The sequence below is a fragment of the Natator depressus genome, chromosome 6 (genome assembly GCF_965152275.1).
Source record: "Natator depressus isolate rNatDep1 chromosome 6, rNatDep2.hap1, whole genome shotgun sequence".
Lineage (NCBI taxonomy): Eukaryota > Metazoa > Chordata > Testudines > Cheloniidae > Natator > Natator depressus.
The window spans coordinates 18,982,092-19,000,424 of record NC_134239.1 but is presented as its reverse complement, the minus strand read 5'-3'; positions in this window follow the sequence as shown (position 1 = coordinate 19,000,424).

The following is an 18,333-nucleotide window of genomic DNA, read 5'->3' as shown; positions in this document are numbered from 1 at the left end:
CTTTCAAATTTACTCAAAGGGATTGCTGAATTTCCAGTCCGCCACCACCTTAATCACCAGAACACCACAGAAACCAGCAGACCCCGTGTTAGAATTTAGTCCTGTATGCAGCAGGGGTTTCTATTCAATACAGGCTCCTATGCCATCTCCATCCCCATCGTCTGAGCACCTTCCAGTCAAGCATTAAGCGACGTGCCTAGTATCTGACATGTGGTTGATTCGCTCATCCTCTCCACAGGGGCATGTGCCGTGCTGGGTTTGATTTTGTTTTCCGTATACACGCTGCTCTGGGTTTATATCAGAGAGACAGGTATGTGCTTTGCCCTTGGAGAGGAAGGTGGTGAGGTTTGTATGGTACTTAGCTCCTGAGGGAGTTTGTCCCCCAGTCTAGGGCCAGCTCCAGAGAAAGCTGAAACAACGAGGAGTCCTTGTGGCACCTTAGAGACTAACAAATTTATTTGGGCATAAGCTTTCGTGGGCTAGAACCCACTTCATCAGATGCATGGAGCGGAAAATACAGGAGCAGGTATAAATACATGCAAAGATGTGAATTGCCTTACCAAGTGTGAGGTCAGTCTAACGACACAATTCAGTTGACAGCAGGATACCAAGGGAGGAAAAATAACTTTTGAAGTGGTAATGTTTCCTGCACAGACGAGCTTTACCCTTGTGGTAGAAAGTTCCACTGAGCCTGAGGTGAGGAGTTGCCGACCACAGCCCTTTCCTCTGAGCTGTGGGCAGAAGTCTAGATACCCTGGGCCCAGGGCACTGAGTGCCTTGAAGAGAACGACTGAGATTTCTATTTATGGGTTTGGCCCCATCACCAGAGAGTCTATCCAAGGCTGTATGTGGCCTTTATACGTGTCATTTCTGCCACCCCACAGACATGAATGAATCTATCCTCCCAGCACCCCTGCGAGATGGAGAAGTGGTACTGCCATTATTAGAACCCCCAATTTACAGACGGGCAAGGGAGGCGTGGAGACATTAAGGTCATTATTTGCCAAACTGGCCCCTGACGTTGGGGCTGATTTTTCAGAGGCACTGAGCACCTCCGCCTCATTGGCTTTGGTTGGATTTGTGTGTGTTCAACACTTCTGAAAATCTGACACCAGGGCAGCTCAGCTGGGCAGTGGTGGATTAGCGCACAGGCCCATGGGGCTTGTGCTCAGGGGCCCCAGCCAATTTGGGGGCCCCTGCAGGAGCGGCAGAACCTGTATAGAAGTGGGGAGACCACTGATGTGGAACTGTGACTCCTCCTCCTGCCGTTCCTCCTCCTCCCCCAGGGCCCCGCGCCCTGCTCCTCCTCCTCCCCCTGGGATCCTGCTCCCTGCTCCCCCAACTCCCCTGGGGCCCCACGCCTGCTCCTACTTTTCCCCCTGGGCCCTGCCCCCTGGCCAGGCAGGAAGCCAGAGCTGGGCAGTGGTAAGAACCAACCAGGGAGCCCAAGCTGCTGTGGGGAGCCCCAGACTCTCCACCTGCTTTGGATGGGGGCCGGGGTGCCCGGCCCATGTCCCCACCCTCCAGGGCCACTGGGAAGAGGCTGGCACTGCTAGCTTATCAGCTTCCCCGCTGCGAAGTACAGCCCCTGACACTGCCCCCCTGTGCCTGAATGAGACTACTACGCCCATGGTAAAAAGTGCGGCGGGTTGGGGGCGGGGGAGGGCATGGCCTCCCTGGTCCCTCAGTTCCAGTGCCTCCAGGATGGGGGGGCACAAATCTTCTTTGTGCCCAGAGCCCCAATAAATCTTAATCCGGCTCTGCAGTTGTGGAACCTGAAGCACCAGTCCTGGCCCCAGTGACTTGCACAGGGTTACCCAGAAACTCCCCTGGCTCTGCTGAGTCCCGGTCTGGAGCCTCAGTCACAAGGCGGCCGTGGACTGTGGCACCTGTCAGAGAGAATCTATGGGTTAAGAGAGAGGTTTTGCCCAGAGGCTGTTGTTGCTGGGTGGTTTGTAGTTAGGTTTGTTAGATGCTGCCTACTGAAGAACAGAATGGCGGAGCTCAGAGACAGGCAGCTAGTGACTAGAGGGAAGGCCCTCAGCGGTGGGGAGGATGGTGCATCACTCTCTCAGTGCTGAGAGGGGGGGAATTTCCACAGTGAGGGGTCAGAGGTATTATTTGTAATTCTATTTTTCCCCGGCTCACTGTCTCTTTTTAAAAAGAGCAGCTTAGCATTAAAAAAAATACCCTGACTGGTGGAATTATTTGCCCATCTTCTCACTTTGAGGTTTTGTCAAGGTGTTCAAACCATGCACTCTGTGTTTATCAGCTCATCGCAGAGGTGTCTGTGAGGGCGTTCGGAGAGGTCGCACTGTGGTTCTGAAAAGCTGCCATCTGCACCGCTGAGTGGAAAGGTCAGAGCAGTGAAAACATGAGAAGATGTGGTCTGTTTCTTGACTAGGAGATTCTTCAATCACACATCCCATCTTATTTTGTAACGAAAATTTATAAGGCCAAATTTATCCTGGTATATCTCCATTGACTTTACTGTATTTAGCCCATAAAGCAGAGTCACTTTATAGTATTGTTACCCCTTTTTGACCCAGTCATTTAGCCAAAGCCAGGGAGTTGAGGGTTGTTTCTGCTGGGAGACACTAACGTAGGAGTCAGGTGTTTCTTTGATGCAATTTCTGTGTATTTAGAAGAATTTACAAAGTCCTGTTTTCATGAATACAGCACAAATCACATAACAAGAAACAGTGTCTTTGCTCACAATGCGGAGCCCCTTTCTAGCCAGCACTTATCCCCAAAATTCTCTCTTACTTTTTCTCAGGGCCACATTCAATAGCCAAACTCCCATTGGTGTTATTCAACTGCTCTCATCTAAATGCAAATTTTGGGGCTGATCCTTTACCCCCAAACCTTGCCCCTTCAGCTTGGTGTCATCCCATTTCCTCCACTGTGAGAGGACATTCACTAGGCACTTTGGATACTCTGTCCAGGAGTGCCTTAAATTCATAACAAACCTTCTTGTGACCGATTTTTTTTCCACAGTACCAGCATTTAACTGAACTGCTTCCCTTAATTTGTGTTATTGCCAATTCCTCTTGTTTTACGAACCCAATGTATCGCCCTTTCTAATCCTTCAAAAGTGTCATGGACCAGATTAGACATCAGACCTACTAGGCTGCTTCCATCTTCCTCACTCCCAGCTGCTTTCTCCTCTGGTGAGCTGCTACAAGGAAAGATTCAAGTTCTGTGGCAAGTTCCACAATCTCTGAGGCCATGTCTACACTACAGGGGAAAGTGGATCTAAGCTACGCAATTTGAGTTACGTGAATAGCGTAACTCAAATCGACATAGCTTAGATCTACTTACTGTGGGGTCCACACTATGCCATGTTGATGGGAGACTCTCTCCCATTGACTCCGCTTACTCTTCTTGATCAGGTGGAGTACAGGAGTTGACGGGAGAGTGATCCGCAGTCGATTTAGCGGGTCTTTACTAGACCGGCTAAATCGACCGCCAATGCATTGATTGCCACGCGTTGATCCCCCGGTAAGTGTAGACAAGGTCTTAGAGTATCCTTGGCTTCCTTTCGCTCCCGTCGGCTGAACTACTTCAGCCCCCGTGGGCGGCGGTCGCTATGTCAGTGGAAGAAGCTCTCCGGCCGACATAGGGCTGTCCATGCCGGTACTTAGGTCGGTGTGACTTATGATGCTCGGTGATGGCTTAGTCACACCACTGAGTGATGAAGTGAGCTGTAGCAAGCCCTGGCACAAATTAAGCACTGCACCAAATATCATGCTGTGTATGAATGGCATCTTCTCACTCAGCATATCTGCATATTCAGAGTCCTGATGTTAGTGCCAAAGGTACATTTTTACTGCTTTTTACTCCCATTACATCTGCTGCGGCATCAGCACAGCGAAGGGAGACTGGGACGCATCCTCTCCCTTCTTCTGCAGAACAGTTTGCTAAGTTCCACCCACACTTCTGCAAACCTTTTGAAGGCAATGGGGTAGCACAGGGGTAAGTAAAGGCAGAACGGGTCCTGCAGAATCTTTGTTCCTGGGGATGGTGCATGAGAGGGAAAGCATCTAGCTTGACTGTCAGATCCCAAGGTGAGTTTGTGAGGCTGGCGATTTCTTTTTAACTTATACATGATCTGGAACAAACACGATCTGAAAATATGTGAGTGGCAAGAACAATGGACCCTTCAAAGCAGTCTTATAGTCACTTTTCAATCTAGAACTTCACTGTAATACAAATCTATTATTATTAAGTATTGTTATCCCTATTGTATTTGGTTGTTCTTTGAATGGATTGAATAAGGAGCAATTACACATTTACCGTGAGAAGTATCTACACTACCCCACAAAGAGGCGTCTGAATGCCAGGGTATCAAACCAAGAGTTCAGAGTTACTGGAAAGGCTGGACAAACGGAGGCCCCTTGCAGCAAATTCTGAAAGTGGATGGACCGAGGCTCATACACGTTTCCGGGGGAGTGAATTGGTCTTTGCTATTGAGATGCCCCTGCTCCCCTCAAGCTTCACCCTGGACGTAGCTAGCTTAATGCAGATGGTTTGGAGAGTCAGAGAAAGGTGGTCTGTAAGGTTACTAGGTCCTAGGCTACTTAGAGATGTGTAGGTCATAAACCAGCACCATTGAAGACCAGACACTGTAAGCATGTGATCTGCTCCTGCTGATGATCCCTGCTCACAAGGTGGGCAGTCACACCCTGCATGAATTGGAGCTAGTGCTGCAAGGAAGTGGCAGTGGTCTTTCTAACCTAATAATAACTGTGGCATGTAGGAGTGAGGTGTGGTCTGAGCACAAGAGGGAACTCTCTTAGCGCTGGTCTACACTAGGACTTTAGGTCGAATTTAGCAGCATTAAATCGATGTAAACCTGCACCCGTCCACACGATGAAGCCCTTTATTTCGACTTAAAGGGCTCTTAAAATCGATTTCCTTATTCCACCCCTGACAAGTGGATTAGCGCTTAAATCGGCCTTGCCGGGTCGAATTTGGGGTACTGTGGACACAATTCGACGGTATTGGCCTCCGGGAGCTATCCCAGAGTGCTCCATTTTGACTGCTCTGGACAGCACTCTCAACTCAGATGCACTGGCCAGGTAGACAGGAAAAGAACCGCGAACTTTTGAATCTCATTTCCTGTTTGGCCAGCGTGGCAAGCTGCAGGTGACCATGCAGAGCTCATCAGCAGAGGTGACCATGATGGAGTCCCAGAATCGCAAAAGAGCTCCAGCATGGACCGAACGGGAGGTACGGGATCTGATCGCTGTATGGGGAGAGGAATCCGTGCTATCAGAACTCCGTTCCAGTTTTCGAAATGCCAAAACCTTTGTCAAAATCTCCCAGGGCATGAAGGACAGAGGCCATAACAGGGACCCGAAGCAGTGCCGCGTGAAACTGAAGGAGCTGAGGCAAGCCTACCAGAAAACCAGAGAGGCGAACGGCCGTTCCGGGTCAGAGCCCCAAACATGCCGCTTCTATGATGAGCTGCATGCCATTTTAGGGGGTTCAGCCACCACTACCCCAGCCGTGTTGTTTGACTCCTTCAATGGAGATGGAGGCAATACAGAAGCAGGTTTTGGGGACGAAGAAGATGATGATGATCATGAGGTTGTAGATAGCTCACAGCAAGCAAGCGGAGAAACCGGTTTTCCCGACAGCCAGTAACTGTTTCTCACCCTGGACCTGGAGCCAGTACCCCCCGAACCCACCCAAGGCTGCCTCCTGGACCCAGCAGGCGGAGAAGGGACCTCCGGTGAGTGTACCTTTTCAAATACTATACATGGTTTAAAAGCAAGCATGTGAAAGGATTACTTTGCCCTGGCATTCGCGGCTCTCCTGGATATACTCCCAAAGCCTTTGCAAAAGGTTTCTGGGGAGGGCAGACTTATTGCGTCCTTCATGGTAGGACACTTTACCACTCCAGGCCAGTAACACGTACTCGGGAATCATTGTACAACAAAGCATTGCAGTGTATGTTTGCTGGCGTTCAGACAACATCCGTTCTTTATCTCTCTGTGTTATCCTCAGGAGAGTGAGATATCATTCATGGTCACCTGGTTGAAATAGGGTGCTTTTCTTCAGGGGACACTCAGAGGAGCCCATTCTTGCTGGGCTGTTTGCCTGCGGCTGAACAGAAATGTTCCCCGCTGTTAGCCACAGGGAGGGGGGAGGGTTGAGGGGGTAGCCAAGCGGTGGGGGGAGGCAAAATGCGACCTTGTAACAAAAGCACATGTACTATGTATGTAATGTTAACAGCAAGGTTTACCCTGAAAGAGTGTAGCCAGTGTTTTATAAAATGTGTCTTTTTAAATACCGCTGTCCCTTTTTTTTTCTCCACCAGCTGCATGTGTTTCAATGATCACAGGATCTTCTCCTTCCCAGAGGCTAATGAAGATTAGAAAGAAAAAAAAACGCACTCGAGATGAAATGTTCTCCGAGCTCATGCTGTCCTCCCACACTGACAGAGCACAGACGAATGCGTGGAGGCAAATAATGTCAGAGTGCAGGAAAGCACAAAATGACCGGGAGGAGAGGTGGCGGGCTGAAGAGAGTAAGTGGCGGGCTGAAGAGAGGGCTGAAGCTCAAATGTGGCAGCAGCGTGATGAGAGGAGGCAGGATTCAATGCTGAGGCTGCTGGAGGACCAAACCAGTATGCTCCAGTGTATGGTTGAGCTGCAGCAAAGGCAGCAGGAGCACAGACTGCCACTACAGCCCCTGTGTAACCAACCGCCCTCCTCCCCAAGTTCCATAGCCTCCACACCCAGACGCCCAAGAACGCGGTGGGGGGGCCACCGGCCAACCAGCCACTCCGCCACAGAGGATTGCCTAAAAAAAAGAAGGCTGTCATTCAATAAATTTTAAAGTTGTAAACTTTTAAAGTGCTGCGTGGCATTTTCCTTCCCTCCTCCACCACCCCTCCTGGGCTACCTTGGTAGTCATCCCCCTATTTGTGTGATGAATGAATAAAGAATGCATGAATGTGAAGCAACAACGACTTTATTGCCTCTGCAAGCGGTGATCGAAGGGAGGAGGAGAGGGTGGTTAGCTTACAGGGAAGTAGAGTGAACCAAGGGGCGGGGGGTTTCATCAAGGAGAAACAAACAGAACTTTCACACCGTAGCCTGGCCAGTCATGAAACTGGTTTTCAAAGCTTCTCTGATGCGTACCGCGCCCTCCTGTGCTCTTCTAACCGCCCTGGTGTCTGCCTGCACGTAACCAGCAGCCAGGCGATTTGCCTCAACCTCCCACCCCGCCATAAACGTCTCCCCCTTACTCTCACAGATATTGTGGAGCACACAGCAAGCAGTAATAACAGTGGGAATATTGGTTTCGCTGAGGTCTAAGCGAGTCAGTAAACTGCGCCAGCGCGCCTTTAAATGTCCAAATGCACATTCTACCACCATTCTGCACTTGCTCAGCCTGTAGTTGAACAGCTCCTGACTACTGTCCAGGCTGCCTGTGTACGGCTTCATGAGCCATGGCATTAAGGGGTAGGCTGGGTCCCCAAGGATACATATAGGCATTTCAACATCACCAACAGTTATTTTCTGGTCTGGGAATAAAGTCCCTTCTTGCAGCTTTTGAAACAGACCAGAGTTCCTGAAGATGCGAGTGTCATGTACCTTTCCCGGCCATCCCACGTTGATGTTGGTGAAACGTCCCTTGTGATCCACCAGAGCTTGCAGCACTATTGAAAAGTACCCCTTGCGGTTTATGTACTCGGCGGCTTGGTGCTCCGGTGCCAAGATAGGGATATGGGTTCTGTCTATGGCCCCACCACAGTTAGGGAATCCCATTGCAGCAAAGCCATCCACTATGACCTGCACATTTCCCAGGGTCACTACCCTTGATATCAGCAGATCTTTGATTGCGTGGGCTACTTGCATCACAGCAGCCCCAACAGTAGATTTGCCCACTCCAAATTGATTCCCAACTGACCGGTAGCTGTCTGGCGTTGCAAGCTTCCACAGGTCTATCGCCACTCGCTTCTCAACTGTGAGGGCTGCTCTCCTCTTGGTATTCATGCGCTTCAGGGCAGGGGAAAGCAAGTCACAAAGTTCCATGAAAGTGCCCTTACGCATGTGAAAGTTTCGCAGCCACTGGGAATCGTCCCAGACCTGCAACACTATGCGGTCCCACCAGTCTGTGCTTGTTTCCCGAGCCCAGAATCGGCGTTCCACAGCATGAACCTGCCCCTTTAGCACCATGATGCATGCATTGGCAGGGCCCATGCTTTCAGAGAAATCTGTGTCCATGTCCTGATCACTCACGTGACCGCGCTGACGTCGCCTCCTCGCCCGGTATCGCTTTGCCAGGTTCTGGTGCTGCATATACTGCTGGATAATGCGTGTGGTGTTTAATGTGCTCCTAATTGCCAAAGTGAGCTGAGCGGCCTCCATGCTTGCCTTGGTATGGCGTCCGCACAGAAAAAAGGCGCGGAATGATTGTCTGCCGTTGCTCTGACGGAGGGAGGGGCGACTGACGACACGGCTTACAGGGTTGGCTTCAGGGAGCTAAAATCAACAAAGGGGGTGGCTTTACATCAAGGAGTATTTCAGGCAGGACTTCACGGAGGGTTCCAATAAGAAATGGTGCACCTAAGTTATTGTTCTTATTGGAAAAAGGAGGTTAGCCTGGCCTCTGATTGATACATGGCTAGATTTACCTCGCTGCACCTTCTCTGTGAGTGACTGCAGTGTGACCTAGAGAAATGAGTCCCCTAGACGGGGGAGGAGGCAAATGAGTACAAAACAAATCTGGTCTATTTCTTGTTTTGATCCACTCCATCTATCTTTTACATCTTTGGCTGGCAGCAGACGGTGCAGAAGGACTGCATGCCATCCACATCTCATGGCTGCTCGGCAGAAGATGGTACAGTACGACTGCTAGCCATCGTTATCTCTTGCCTGCCCGGCAGAGGATGGTACAATATGACTGCTAGCCATCGTCATCTCTTGCCTGCCCGGCAGAAGATGGTACAATACGACTGCTAGCAATCCGTATTGCCTGCCTGCTCACCATAAGACGGTTCAATAGGACTGACTGCAGGACTAAAGAGAATGACCTGGTAAAGTCACTCCAAATTTAGTCCCTGCGCCCATGTCTGCCCAGGCGCTCCCAGCCGACGCGGCCAGGAGCACCTCGGACATGACGAGGACGGCTACCAGTCGTATTGTACCGTCTGCTGCCAGAAGGCAATGGGTTGCTGCTACTGTGTAGCAATGCCGTACCGCGTCTGCCAGCACCCAGGAGACATACGGTGACGGTTACCTGAGTGGGCTCCATGCTTGCGGTGGTATGGCGTCTGCACAGGTAACTCAGGAAAAAAGGCGCGGAACGATTGTCTGCCCTTGCTTTCACGGAGGGAGGGAGGGAAGGGGGGACTGACGATATGTATCCAGAACCACCCGCGACAATGTTTTAGCTCCATCAGGCATTGGGATCTCAACCCAGAATTCCAATGGGCAGCGGAGACTGCGGGAACTGTGGGATAGCTACCCACAGTGCAACGCTCCGGAAGTCGACTCTAGCCTCGGTACTGTGGAAGCACTCCGCCGAGTTAATGCACTTAATGCACTTAGAGCATTTTCTGTGGGGACACACACACTCGAATATATAAAACCGATTTCTAAAAAACCGACTTCTATAAATTCGACCTTATTCCGTAGTGTAGACATACCCTTAGGGCTTGGCTGCATTGCAAGTTAGAGCGCATTAAATCAGCCCCGGGCGCCCTAACTCCTGAGGTGTCCACACTGGCAAGGCACTTAGAGCGCCTGGACTCTGCAGCTGGAGAGCTCCTGGTAATCCACCTCCACAAGAAGCATAAAGCTTGCTGCGCCCCGGGTTAAACGCCCGGGTGTCCGTGTGGACAAGGTGTTGCATTACTGCACTGTGATCGGCTGCTGGAAACATCCCATAATCCCCTGAAGGTCAAGTAGCCACTCTGGTCATTGTTTTGAACTTGGCTGCAGGCATGCGGATATCCCCTTTCAAAGCTCTGTTTTTTACAGCCGGCTGCTTATCTGCTCCAGGACAAAGCAATCTATTACTGTGGAATGCTGCTGCTGTGAGTGTGTGTGAGAGAGAGAGGCTGTGGTGTGTGTGTCTGCTGCTGTCTGAACTTACAAGACAGCATGCTCACACACTCCCTGCCCCCCAAAACACACTGGAAGGGGCCCAATGGGTCCAGTGGCCTTTCTCCTGGAACCTTACTCCAGCTGTGTTACAAGTTCTGGCCCTCTAGGATGCCAAGCCCTAGAAGGTGTGGAAGTTGAATTGGATGTGTGACCTAATGATGACATGTTCTCAAAATCCTGACCTCAAGAGGATTCAGGGAAGGGACACCTAGCTGGAGTGTAGGAGAGTCTCTCTGTAGGTATGTGGCTATGTGCATCAAGGTGGCCACTCTTGGTGCAGGCTTAAGTAACTGATATAATAATGTACTCAGCATGTGCACTATGATATCTTCAGATCTTCTTGTCTTCCAAGAATTTTCCTGTGGAATTGAGGTCCAGCTTTCAGTGCCATTCTCAGCCTTGCCCATACTAATCAAAAGCCAGCTCATGCCTGGCTCCTCTACATGCACAATGGCCAGCTATTAAGTGGCCATTCATAAGCCCAGGGAATGTCCTATATATTTTGTGGCAAGCTGGACCTAAATTCTGCTGGTGAGCAAAATGTGTGTGTATCTGATGGTTAAGAAAGAGGTGTAGAAAGAGAGAAGCGGGAAAGGAGAGAACTGAGAGACAGGAAGAGGATAGAAATGAGGAAAATGGATAAGGAGAAGTATGGATGTTTGGGGAGTGAGGGGATTGTAGGTGGTAGGTCACCTTAGTAGGTGACACTGATGGACTAGGATATCCTACATTGTAGAAGCTCCCAGAAGAAGAATTCAACCAGGTGATTGCTTCTTGAGAGAGTAATTTTCTCCCTGGTAAGTTTTGAGCTATTTCCTGCCTTCATTTGATTAAAGAAGGAGGGTCTTGGTCTTTCCAGTGTTGTAGAAGTGTTTTCTTCTAAAGAGGGACATTAAGATGCTTCTTAATAAGTGAACAGAGATTTAGCCATCAGAGATATATATGATTGCAATAGGTCTCTGTTAAGCACCAGTTAGTGAGTCCCCATTATTGTGAGTGATCAGGGTACCATGACAGGTAGATGATAAAGAGGTAGATTCTAACCCTAACCCATAAATTGCCATAGCTCTGTTGAAGTCAATGGAGCAATGACAATTTGTGCCACTGAAGATGTGCTCCAAAGAGGGCTTGTGGCTCCACTTCTTTCAGGAGTCTGGCAAGGCTTGGTTTGCTCGGATGCAGCCACACCTAGTCCCACCAAAGCCAATGGGAGTTTTGCCCGATGACTTCAATGGAATCAGAATTTGACCTTTGCTCAGGGGGCTTGCTTTCTTTGGGGCTGGTCAGGCTGGCCTGATGGGGTCTAGGCTTCCTTCTAGAGTCTCCCATGAGAGAAGAAACCAGATTCCCAGGAAAGAGTGAGCAAAACAACCCCCTCTGTCTTGTGAAAGTGCTTTCTAAGCCCTCAGGCTCAGATCCACAAAGGTATTTAGGCTCCTAATTTCCATGGACCTTAGGAGCCTAAATACCTGTGAGGATCTGGGCCCTCAAGCCCACCAGCCATTTCCCTCCTGTGTGGGAGGGATACTTCATCACTGCCCTCCACTGGGCTACTCACATACGTGTTCATGCTGCCCTTGTGTGTTTAGCCTTATTTGGAAATCCTTGAAATGCTGCCCCAGCTACTGGCTAATTATAGATGCAACTGTTTCTACATAAAGAGAAACTCGTTGGCTTGTTATAATTATTATACAGCGTGTCCAGAGGATGCAGCTGTTCTTATCTCCCCTCTTCATCGGAGCTGGGGCTTGAGACTAGCTCGATACAGGAATAACACTTTTAACTTTCTGCATGCATGGCAGTTGTTCTTGCAGGACTGTATCACCAGTGGAGCTCCTACTCAACAATAGCCAAAGCAATTGCCCCTCTCTACAGCCCTCCTAAACTCCCCCCCACCCTGCCACTTGGTGTAATTATTGGGCCATCAAATTTACCCAAATATTACTGTGAGCTCCATTGTAAAGGGCACATGAAAGTTCCTCAGATAGCACAATGGCCTTATAGCAAAGCGTCACCGGTGCAGCGCCTCCCGCTGGTCATCTGGGAATTAGCTCTTTCCCAGTGCATGGAGCATCCTCTGCAGGCCGGTGTCTCACCTGCTGCTGACCCCGTGTTCCTCCCGGACCCCGGTGCCCTTTATGTCGGGGTTCTGCCCCAGCAATACCCCCACTCTCTGGACTCCCCTCCCAGGGGAACCCCCAACCCTCAAACCCACCTTGCCTCAGTGGTTACTGCCAGTGATCAGCTAGCCCCCTTTCACAGGGGCAGACTGCAGTCTGCAATGGCCACTCATCATTGGCAAGGGGTTAGGACCTGCTGCCTTTGCCTATTCCCAGGCTGTATCTCTGCAGCCCCAGTACCTCTGTAGGCCTTCAACAAGGCCTGCAGCCTGAGGAATTGCCAGGCTGGAGCTCCCCAGCTCCCATTCCCCCGCACTGCACCAGTTCAGGTACCTTCTTCTCAGACAACTAGCCCTTCTCTCTCCAGGGCTGGAGAGAGACTCCTTCAGCTCCTGGCCCCCAGCCCTCTTATAAGGGCCAGCGGGTCCTGACTGAGCTGGCCACAGCTGTGGCTGCTTCCCCGATCAGCCTAGCTTGGCTGCTTTTAACCCCTGCCTATCAGAGTGGGGCAGCCGTCCCACTACAGGCCTATAATAACAAAAGGTGATGGGAAAAGGTACGAAAAGGAAAAAGAAAAACAGAATTAGCCTAAATAAAAAGGCCTACTGATATAATTTAAGGACTATGTTGAAATCATGCTTGGTAGCCAAAAGACACGGGGAATTGGAAATTAATGACCCCAAATTGGTGTGTTGGATATTAGGCCTAATTGATGGACAAAATAATGAGGGGGCAGGCTATTCTTTAAGTGCTGGTCCCTAGGTGCACTCCATATGTGGGTACGCATGCGCACCACGTGCCTGAGTCTGGAAATTCTTCAAAGCAGCATCCATTGGCCTGCACATCCACAATAGTTCTCCTCATGCTGCTGACCAAGGGTGTAACAGGCAGTTCCTTCTTACCACCACATGATCTGAGTCGGAATTGTGTCCTCCTTCACTCAGTTGTATAACCCGCAAAGAAAGAAAATATTTGTAAACAGTGATATATTTTTAGCTTAGTAGTTAAAGTTATAGCTAGCAGAGTATTTCTTTTCCCCAGCTGGGGAATCCCCTCCCTGGCTCAGGGACTCTGTCCAGAGTCCCAGCATTCAAGAATTGCATCTCCTACCCATAGCTCTTTCTCCATCAGTGATGAACATCCCCAGTGCCTATACTATCTGGGTGAGGTGCATATCTCTGCACTGTGCAGTATCTGTCACTCCTTCCCACCCAGAACTTGGGAAGCCCAGGAGCATAAGTGCTGACTCTGTGGGTGCTCCAGGGCTGGAGCACCCACGGGGAAAAATTAATGGGTGCTCTGCACCCACTGGCAGCCAAGCTACCACACCCCCCCACCCCACCACTTCCTCCCCTGAGCGTGCAGCATTCCTGCTCCTCTGTCTACCTCCCAGCATTTCCCACCTGGCTGCCACCAAACAGCTGTTTGGCAGCATTAGCATGCTCCAGGAGGCAGGGGATGAGTGGGAATGTGGTGTGCTCAGGGGAGGAGGCAGGGAAGAGGCGGGGCCGGGATGGGGATTTGGGGAAGGAGTTGGAATATTGGCAGGGAGGGGGCGGAGTTGGGGCAGGGACTTTGGGGAAGGGGTTGGGAAGAGGTGGGGCAGGGGCAGGGCCTCATGGAAGGGGTGGAGTGGGGGCAGGGCCAGGGGCAGAGAGGGTGTCGAGCACCCACGCGAACGAGGGGAAGTCGGTGCCTATGCCCAGGAGCTTCACCTATGGAGAAGGGTATGAGGGCCCTCGCCAATCCAGGTCACAGAGACCCCCCCCGGTCATCAGCCTCAACTGAGCAGCAGGTCCCCCTCCAAGCATGTGCCTTGGAGTGGAGTTTCAACATCTGAGCCCAAGGACTCTTCTTGTAGGGCTCCCCATGAGAGTAGAGGGCAATCTCATGGGCACAAGGACAGATCCCAGTCAAGGGCTGTCCGTAAGAAACATGCTTCCTCCCTGAGCCTGTCCAGGTCGGATTAGAAGACACATATGGAGCCTAAGGAACCAGCTCTGCTGAAGACCCCCAGATTGGAGTGCAAGGCATGTAAAAAGAAAGACCTGCTGGTTCTGTTTGTTACCTCAGTACCAAAGCATAAAGACAGTCATTCGCTGGTTCTGTCTATGAGCGCTGGCCTGGCCCCACCATCGGTACCACCTCGTTCATCTAAAGACTGTCCAGCTGCCACAGATACACCAGGTCCTTCAGACTAGACTGCCAGAACCCCTTGGACAGCAGGGCATATGGAGATGTACATAAAGCCGGAGGATCTGTTCCTCCCTTTTCCACAGTCTGCACTCCTTTCCAGCTCTGCCCTCCTGAGAGATGTCCTTATTCCAGAGGAGGAGTCTATATCAATGTCCCAAGCGTGGTCCCATGTCCAACCATCTGGTAGGAGTGCACTGGTAACAGAGGTGGCAAGAGAGCAGATGCTGCAAGCATCTGGGTACAGACCTGGTCCTTATGCTGCTATGCTGTGTACCACAATGATGCCAGCAGAGTTAATACTGGAGTGGTGCGGGAAAGTGTCCTACCATGGTGGAAGAAATAAGGCAGCCCTCCTCAGAAACCTTCTGCAAAAGATTGCAGAGTACCTCCATGAAAATTTCCTGGAGATCTCCGTGGAGGATTCCCAGGCCATCCCTGTGCACCTAAACAGTCTTTTCCGGGGGGCACCCTCTGCGTAGCTGGAGTGGCCACTGGAAATCAGATACCCACTGCACCTCGCTTTTTCTTCATATTAAACATAAAATATAAGAGCATGTGACCACTACAGTTTGATTGGAATTGCATACTCACCAGAGGTACCTTCCCCGGCATCACGCTCGGCCATGATGCTGTCCTGCGACTGGTTAGACTGCTCCGGAGTTAAAAATAGCTCCTGGCTCTTGAGGAGAATGGATCCCCCAGCTAGCCTGTCTCCCATTCGCCTCCTCCTCCAAAATCTCCTCCTCGTTGTTGCCTGCAGTGGCCCGGGACTTTGACTTCTGCGAGGTGTCCACGCTGCGGTTGGGGGTAGTGGTGGGGTTACCACCGAGAATCGCATGCAGCTCATTGTAGAAGTGGCACATCTGCAGTGCAGAACCAGAACTGTTCGCCTCCCTTGTCTTCTGGTACTCCTGCCGCATTTCCTTGATTTTCATACGGCACTGCTGCGTGTCCCAGGTGTAGCCCTTCTCCCCCATGCCCCGCGTGACCTTTCCATAGATGTCAACGTTTCTATGGCTGGATCGGAGCTGTGCCTGCAAACACGCTCTTCTCCTCACAGACCAATAAGATCCACCACCTCCTGTGTAGTCCAGGCTGGAGCGTGTTTGGGGTGTTGAGTCGCCATGATCAGCTGGGCTGCCGAGCTCTCCACGCTGATCAAACAGGAAATGGGAATTCAAAAGTTCCGGGGGCTTTAATAGGGGAGGGGCTATTTCCTGCGTACCTGGCTGCTGTGCAGTGGAGTTGAAAACGATCACCAGAGCGGTCACAGCGGAGCATTGTGGGACACCTCCTGGGGGCCATTTCAGTTGACTTAAACAATGCTGTGTCTACATTGCCTCTCTGTCGACCCATCAACATCAAATTAAGAGCTACGCCTCTCGCGGAGGTGGAGTAATTCAGTCTATGTAACAGGTGAGGTAGGTCAGTGGAAGAGACCTGGTAGTGTAGACACATATGTTATTAGGTCGATGTAAGGGGGCTTCCATCAACCTAAGTTTGTAGTGGAGACCAGATCTGAATCTCTCTTCTCACAAATGACTCATTAGTAGGGTGACCGGATAGCAAGTGTGAAAAATCAGGAAACTTTTTTGGGGGGGCACAGGTGGGAGGAGGGGTATAGTTGCATATATAAGACAAAACCCCTAATATCAGCATGGTTCTACTCATGAGCTGCACACAGATCTCTCTTCTGTAGGCAGGGGCTGAGGCACAGGTCTCCGGCTGGAACAGATCAAATTGTTTTCAGATGTTGTAAAACAAACAGGGCCTATCAGTGTGCATAAGACATTGGCTTTGGCATTGATTACTGTTTATGTCAGCTGCAGCACTGTCATGCGTGTATGTCACATGTCACAGCGTGTATGGGGAAACTACTCAAGTAGAAACCACATCGGTTTCAATTTATTCAAAAGATTTCAGGGCTCAGTTAGAGGTGTTGGGGGCCGTTAGATATGGTGAGTGAGTGTATTGCAAAGGAAACTGTAACTTATGCAGAAATAGCAGGAAGGCAAAGGCCTAGCAGGAATTAGCACACACCTTATAAAGCAACTCTCCTCTTGCTTTGTTCTTACATGTGCCAGGGCTGGCCTGGAAGGGGGTGGGGGGCGCACAAAGGAGACCTGGGACTCTGCTGAAGAGGGGATGGTCACAATGGGGACCCTAGAGGAGTTCTCCAGGCTGCCAAAGGGGAAGCTGCAGGAGGAAGATCCAGAGGTAGGGTTGCCAACTTTCTACTCGCACAAAACCGGACATCCTTGTACTGGGCCTCTCAGTAGTGCTTGTGTTCATCATCCTGTTATGATTAAAATGTCAGATCTTCACAGAAGCAGTGTCTGTGGGGAAGATCAGGGACTACTGCAGCTAAACCACCCCTCAGGATTCTCTCCAGTTGGAGGACTTCACCAAGCTTCCATTACTCCGCTCCGCTTGCCTTTGTGCTGCTGTTTAAATTGTCAAGGGCTGGAGTGCTCAGTTGCTGAGTGGATGAAGGGGCAGCGCTCTCCTGATGCTCCAGTTGTTCTATAATTGGAATCCAGAAATTCTCTTTGCGATGTGGAGATCTACACTCCACCACCACCCCCTTACAGCCACCACCCTTCTACTGAGACTGACTGGCTGATCCTCCTTCTAAAGCGCAACCAGCCAAGTCCTACCTTAACAGGATGGAGGGGTCACTATAGAGATAGGGGTGATCTCAGATCACTCTGTTTCCCTCACCCCAAAAGCAGACTGTGGCTTTCAAAGTCCTCCGAGATCCAGCAACTGTTGGGGAGGGTCAACGTTGTTCTGCTTGTGATTATTCAGATTTTTCTCTTTAGAGAATTATTTCTGTGGAGCTCTTCTTGGCATAAATGTGAATTGTAGAGGGACTATTTTCAAATAAAAGTTTTTTTCCTCTTGTAAATGGTTTATTCTTTCTTCTTTTCAAAAGAGGCAGTTGGGTTCCTTCAGGACCTGACAGATCCTGGTCCCCAAGCTCTCCATCCCAGGGTCAACAATCCGTTTTTAATCTGGTAGCACCTGGCTCTTGGGAACACCAGTGCTCCTATTAATGCTGATCTTGGGAGCAGCATGGATGTGGGGAACATGGAAGAGGAGACCAACAGAGTCCTGCAGGGGACTTGGTGCATAAGCCCTGCTTGGTGCCAGCCCCACAGCTTTCCTCCTGGAGACCTTAAACTCCAGAGGAGCAAGCAAACTTTCTAGTCTTCTCATGGGCCCCTGGTCTGTGGTGAAATCCCACGAGACAGAGAGCCAAATACCAGAGGTAGAACCCCACTGATACACAGGAACATACAGACCTTAGAAGTCTGCGTGCGCCTGCAGAAAATCCTGAGGTCCCCAAGAGAAATTTTACATAGAGGATTGTGGGAGGCTCTTTATCCTTTCCCAGGGGAGCTGAAGGACAGCACTTTTGCCTTGTGAAAGAGGGATCCTCACCATGCTAGTTGGAGATGCTGGGAGTTTGCTTTAGGTGAGAATAACTACTTGAGACAAGGGTTCAGCCTGTTAAGTTTAGACTTTAGGAAGCATGTTATACTTCTGTTTTATATGTAACCATTCTGTTTCCATCGTCCTTACTCACTACCCACTTGAACCTCTGATCTTTAATAATTTTGGTCTTATTTTCACTCCCCACATATTTCAGCGCTGTGGTATTAAGCGGAGGAGATCCTGAGTTGAAATAATTCAGGCTGGTGTGTACTGTCCCCTGGGGGATGGCAACCCTCGTAATTCTGTGTGTGTGCAGTGAAGGGCCTGGGCACTGCAGGGAGCACTGTGCAGATGCAGGGGTTGGTGTGCGCCTATCAGTATCCCGCACACAGAGAGCGAGGTCTGCGGCGGCCTGGCCGTTCATGCTTGTGCTGACAGAGGCTGGTGGTATCTGG